Below are 6699 nucleotides of genomic sequence, written 5' to 3'. Positions count from 1 at the left end.
AGCACAGCATGGAGTCCGTGTCCTTACCTAACCCTTTTGTCACAAATGTACTGAGGCAAAGATGGTCAGTCAGCTGTCTTTTAAGAATGTTGCAAAGGAGAAATCAGGGCTCCCACTACTGATTTCATTTTAGCACAGAACTGGCTGTGCATTTACAGTGAAGGACAGCTATGGGAGTTTACTGCATTTTAAATATTTAAAAGGAATATTTCCCTTTGCAAACATATTACATAACTTTAAAGCAGATACTTCCTTTCAGTAAGAATATGATAACCCTGATGTCCAGCAATGTAGCAAGGTTGATTAAGGATATTACATATAGAAAAAGATCTTAAGTTCAAGATGTGCCAAAATCAAAAAAAGGTCAAGCATCTCCAATTGTGTTGAGCATTTTGGAACCATGTTTACAGCAATGCAAAATTCTAATTTACAGGAATGCTAAAGGTGAAAAGATAAAAGGTTACCTAGCCATTTCTTGTCTGCAACTTCTGTATAAGGAAGGTTATATGAGGTGGTAACTCTGCTGCTGTATAATAATTAAAATATTAAAATAATTTTTTTTTTAAAAAGAACTCCTAAATACAAACACTTATTCACTATGTGTTATAGTAGAGTACCCATTATCAATGCCAGGACTTTGCTCATGATTCATAATATGCAGCTGAAGTGAAACAACAAATACCCCTTTTACTGTTCAAACAGGGCTAAGATAGAAATGGGAAAAGGTATACATCATGAAATATGTCTCCTGCTTCTCAATCCAGAAGTGAGCCCTATATAACCGTAGTAATGCCTTCATCTGGAGTATACCCAGCTTCATTCTCTTAGATTGTAAGCTCTTTGGGGCAGGGTCCTCTCCTCCTTCTTTGTCACTGTCTGTATCTGTCTGTCATTTGCAACTCTTATTTATTGTACAGTGCTGCATAATATCTTGGTGCTTTATAAATCCTGTTTATTAATAATAATAATAATAATAATAATAAAATAATGTTTCCCTAAATGCTATGGAAATTTTGTGCAGCGTATACACATTTTTCCCCTGATGCCTACATACCTCACAATAGGTTTACAAAACCTGCATCGGCAATCTGGGAATATTACATTTTGGAATTCGTTTTGCTGCTCCCAACATTTAATTGATATTGTATTTCTTGGAGTTACTAGCTGTCCCTCAAAGGGGCCCACGGTCCCACCATAGACATATGTCTTTAAAAGAGTCCAAGGTAAATTTTGGGGGGAAGCCAGGTATTCTAACTTCATTTTTGGAATGTGGTAAGAAACTGGAGTACCCAGAGGAACCCCATGCAAACACAGGGAAAACCTCCAAACTCCATTCGCCTGAGATTCAAACCTGGGACCTAGTGCTGCAAAGACCACCATGCTGCCAATATCAATATGCAGACTTACTAAAAACAAATTTTTGTTGTTTAAACATTTAAATCTTTTTGCCCATTTGAAATACTGTATAAAGATTATGAGACAGACATAAAGTAAATTATAACATTTCTTAATCTAGATTTTAGTTAAAAATCTAAAATTTAGGAGTCATACAATTTCTACAAAAAAGGGTTATTACTACTCCATTATAATTTAGTCCCCTGTAAGCTTGTTACCAATAAAGCACGCTGCTAATGCCCTCATGTGCTGTTATTAAACTTTTGAACTCTATTTTATTTAGCATGCTGTTAATGTTCCTGTGTTTTTCTCGCAGTGCGCTTTGTGCTTGACCATTATACCATTAAATTTTATTTTTGTTCAACATGTTTTTTTTTATATACAAGAAAAACTTCACTGACCTTGTTTTTGTAACCTGCTCATTATTAGCCCATATTTAATTTCACAATTATGTGAGAATGTTTCTCACAGTGTACAATAATTCAGGCAAATGCTGCATTGTCACAGGGTAATAAGGGAAAATAGAAAAGAGAGGCCCGGAGCTTTAGGAAAAAAAGAAAACTTAGATGAGGGTCTACATGATTGGGTGAAAGGGGGGGGCTAGGAAACAAGAAGTGATTAAATTTGGTAGTGAATTAGTTATAAATAATAACAATAAAAAAAAGAGTACTGCCAGCATTGTTTTTTGGGTGGCTGATGGGCCAGAGCTTCAGGGCGTGGAATGAACACCCAATTGGACCATTGGTATGACACTAGTAAGCTATTGGGGTCTTTGAAACCAGGCAATTTAGGGTTTAATTAAAACGGGTGAAGAACTATCCTTGGTATGGTGTCCTCTGTTCAGGTGGTCAGTTGGTGGTGACCAGTTATTATTGGTACATGGGTGATAGCTTCCCCAAGACATTGTGGGGTGGGAGCCTAACATAGGTAAAAGGCCTAGTAGTCACAAGGATTGTCCATTGGTTTTGATGGTACCTTCAAGAATCCTCAACTAAATGGAGTGATGTGTTGGTGTCATTTTGATGGGGTCATGGTTATTGTTAAGGGTATTGTTATGTAAGATAATATTTAGGTTTACATTGTGATAGTGTTTTTATTTGGGGGAGGAGGAATAAAAAACGGAGCTACATCTGAACTACCCATGTTAAGAAAGGAACAAAGTGAAAAAAAGAGAGGCATGCAAGAAAAAAGGGAAGGAGAAAGAAATAAAAAACAGTTAAAAAATGCAATATGTTTATCTGTGTTAATCAGTAAGCCATTTGCCATTTTTGTGTCCCCTGAAAACAACCTGTTTTGGAGTAATTAAAAACCAGTAATACAATTTTCTTCCTAGCTTGGCTTCTGGGCGGATTAACCTTTTAAAAAGAATCCCTTAGGTTTTAATCTAATTTGTTGGAAGTCTTTTGGACAACAAATGGCAATGATATATAATTTAGTCAATAATGAATCAAAAATGATGTTACTCTTTACATGAAGTATTCATATACATCTCCATCTACAGATCAAATAAATATTAAAATAATGAGGTTCTGAATAATTGTGTGCTTGATTGAATGTTTATGTGAATTTACAGGACGAACATAATTCATGGAAATGCATTTGTGAAACATTTGATTTTCTGGCAGTACAGGGAGTGTGGTGAGCAATCTGGTTGTCAAGGTAACATGATCAGTGTGACAAAGCTTTTTATGTGAAACATTCTCGGTAAAAATAGGTACATTCTAAGCAGAAATGTCTTTTTTTTTAAGTCAGTGCTGTAGAAGATTTTAGTAACCTTTTCAAACAGAGAAGTAATATAGCCATATAACACTGAAGCTGTTGATTGATGCGACATCAGATGTAATTTTTATTTTAAAGTGTTTTCTTTGTCCACAGGACTTCTGGAAGTGTAGAACGCCGGACAGTAACAGTGATGAGGGCACCACCAGCAAACCTCGGCACCTCTTGAACTCCAGCAAACAAAGGCCAGAAAGAAGAAAGAAAAGAAGCTATCACGAAAAAAACAAAAAACAGCAAAACATGAATGAAGCAGTAGATGATGTAGATGATGAAATTATATTTGTTTCTCCCATTGCTTCCTTTCCAAGAATGTTTCTGCCAAGGTATTTTTTTTTTCATTTGGCAAAGAAATGGTATTTTCTACGTGATGTGCACAGCATGTTGTAACACCATCTTTTCACATTTTCAGTTGATGTAAGTGTTCTTTTGTATACTGCCATGGCGCATAACAGTTAATGGTCAAAACAAAACATTGGACAGTCAAAACATTGTTTACTGTGCTATTGTGAAGTTGTACAATTTTTTTTTTTTAGTTCAGAATACAGTGGTATTTGCTCTTTCTAATATATAACTTTTTTTTTATAAGATATAGAATATACTTAAAATAATGGTAAACAATGAAACTAAAAATGTAACAAACTATATAAATCATCATTTTTATGTAACAAATACACAATGGGCCTGATTTAATAAAGTTCTCCAAGGCTGGAGAGGATACACTTTTATCAGTGAAGCTGAGTGATCCATGTCCAGGATTCAAAACATTTGCTAGCAAATAGCAAATGACTTTGAAGAAATTCTTTCCAGGTTTGCTGGATCTCCTAGCTTCACTGATGAAAGTGTATCCTCTCCAGCCTTGGAGAGCTTTAGGAAATCAGCACCTATGTGAGAACATTTGGCTTACAGAAATGATTGTAAAATACTTGCATAAGTACAGCAATTAGACCTCTCCATTGAAGGAGACAACATTTTGGGAAATGTGTCTCTACTATAAAATTTGGTCACAGACAAGGCCACTGTTAAAGAATGAATCTGTGTGGAAAGTAGTACATTTCTGGGACATCAGGGGGTGCATTCAGCATCTCCAGTAAATCTCTTTCCTTCTGACCATCAGTCTTCTGTGCAACAGTATGGAACAGTAATGTCAGCATTCAGTGTCAGCATGCCGTGAAAATTGGCATATAAGAACATCATTACAACTACAGCTTTTTTGTATATATATTGTGTAAACTTGGTCTTGTGATCATCAGATTAACAAACTAGAGTTTTGTGACCATATTAGGAGAACAGTATTTATTAAATAAACCTAAAATTGAGTGGAGGATAAGGGAGAAAGACAATAGCATTAAGTAATTAGGTAAAGGTACATTTTAATCCTGTAAAAATACAAGCAATTGTGGTCAGTCAAATGTGGACTTTAGACACAAGTTTGTGGACATACACAAAACTAGATCCCCAGAGTCACTGTTTAATGAGTTTACTGTGGAGGAACTTGAGTGGTCTGCACAAATCCCTGACCTCAACCCTAATGAATGCCTTTGGGATGCATTAAAACACTGCAAGCCAGGACTTATCATTCAACATCAGTAACTGACCTGACCTGGAATTCAATTTTTTTCCTCTAGTACTTTGTTACACTACCAGAACAAACTGCACAGGTACAGGATTTGTGGAGCAGTGTTTCTGGAAGATTCTTCAGTGTGGTTTAAAACTGTTTGGCCTAACACATCTAATTGGCAAGAAATTATAGTGCTGTGGTATGTTCTCAGGAAAATCACCACATCATCTAGATGCACTACAACAGCATTGGAAGACTAAGAAATTTTGAAATTGTTAAAAAAAGAAGGTAAGGGAGCTAAATGTGTACAGTAGTTGGTTAAGGTCATTTTATGCAGCAAGAGAGCAACATAAAAATATACAAATTCTTTAATTAACAGCTCTCTGGGGCCCACAAATGCTGCTGTCAGTGTTACAGAATCACTTAAGGTCATTTATGTGACTTTTAGAGAAACACCATACATTGGAAAGCAGTTCTTTTGCTCTGTATGTCAAGGTATTTTTATATTTTGGTTAGAAGGAAACCAAAATGAAAAAAATGCATTTTTACTAGTACTATGATTTTGCCATAATGTCATAATTTTATCAAATGGTATTGGCCAAGCTTGGGTTAGCTTTCCAACACTACATGCACCCTGAGGCTAGTATACTTCATTCATGAGAAATCCAGGACATGTTTAGCTCCTTTGAGGAGGCAAAAAAATGGTCAGCTGTAATCAGGCAGTCATCTTTAGTGAGACCATCTCTATTATGTGTCTGAAAGAACAAATGCTCTTGGGATTCAGGGTTCAGAGTGATGGAGTAACAACGGTAAGGGGGCATTGGTCAATAAGAAGAGGAGGTTTACGCAAGGAAAGTTCCATCCATTAAAAACCACAGCCTTTGTCTATGGATGTAGAAGCAACCGGAAAGACAAAGTTGCCCTGCCTGGCCCATGTGAGTCTGGGTCCAAAATGGTCTAGTGGTCAGAACTTTCAGAACATGTGCTGAAAGTGCATGCTTGCCACCTGCCTGTGGAATAACTGATCTTTAATCTCAAATAAATTTCACAATTCCCAGCGGATTAATCCAATTATTGCATTATGTTACAAAGTTTTGCCTATAATGCGGCATATATTTACAAACATTAAAACATATTTTATTAAAGCTTAATTAAAATGTGTACCTTTTTCAGAGGTGAATTTACAACAATAATAGAATGGTGACAGAGAAGGTCCACTAAGTTGGTGTCCACCCATTTACATGTTAACAATGTTTAGGTGAGGTGCTATTGGATATACAATTCAAATGCACCTTCTTGTGCTGCTGGTTAAGATAATCAGAGACACCACTCAGCTTTAAATCAGGCTTGACATTTGAAATGTAATTGGTGATAGAGAGAAGGAAAAAGTTGTGCAGCAAAAAGTCTCCATTCCTCCTAATGACCCTGTGTGTGCTTATTGTTTATGGGATTTCACTAAGCTCAGATGACATTACCTTAGTAAATAATTTGCATTTAGCACTGGATAATTGGATATAATAGGTAGCATTTACAGGTTTAATATTTTTTCACTTTCACAATTGCTCTATTAAAAGTACAGAAACCCTAAATTAAAAGTCTGTAAAATAAGCAGACGTGCTGTTCTGCCCTTTGCATGGTCCTGCTGTCATTAGCCCTCAATGTAACTTTTTGTGCTAGGATACCAATACTAATTTATGGAGGTGCATCATTCCATACCTAGGAACTTCATGCATCTGGTCCGGAGACTCCAGCTTTTGTGTCTGACTGCCAGGTGCCCAGTGTTTACTCAGCTGTTACAGGCTAACAGAAGTAAAGACATCAATGTCACTACTTTTGTCAGCTAGAAACTCCAGGTAGTACTGAGTTTAGGTCTGCTTTAAACTAAACATAGAACTGCCCATGATGGATGACACTGGTCAGTTAAGTTTTGTCATTCTATGCATATCATGTGTGAAACATTGAGTCTT

This window comes from Pyxicephalus adspersus, chromosome 3 (assembly GCF_032062135.1).
Source record: "Pyxicephalus adspersus chromosome 3, UCB_Pads_2.0, whole genome shotgun sequence".
NCBI classification, from domain to species: Eukaryota; Metazoa; Chordata; class Amphibia; order Anura; family Pyxicephalidae; genus Pyxicephalus; species Pyxicephalus adspersus.
The sequence above is the reverse complement of the archived record's forward strand: the minus strand, read 5'-3'. Positions refer to the sequence as shown.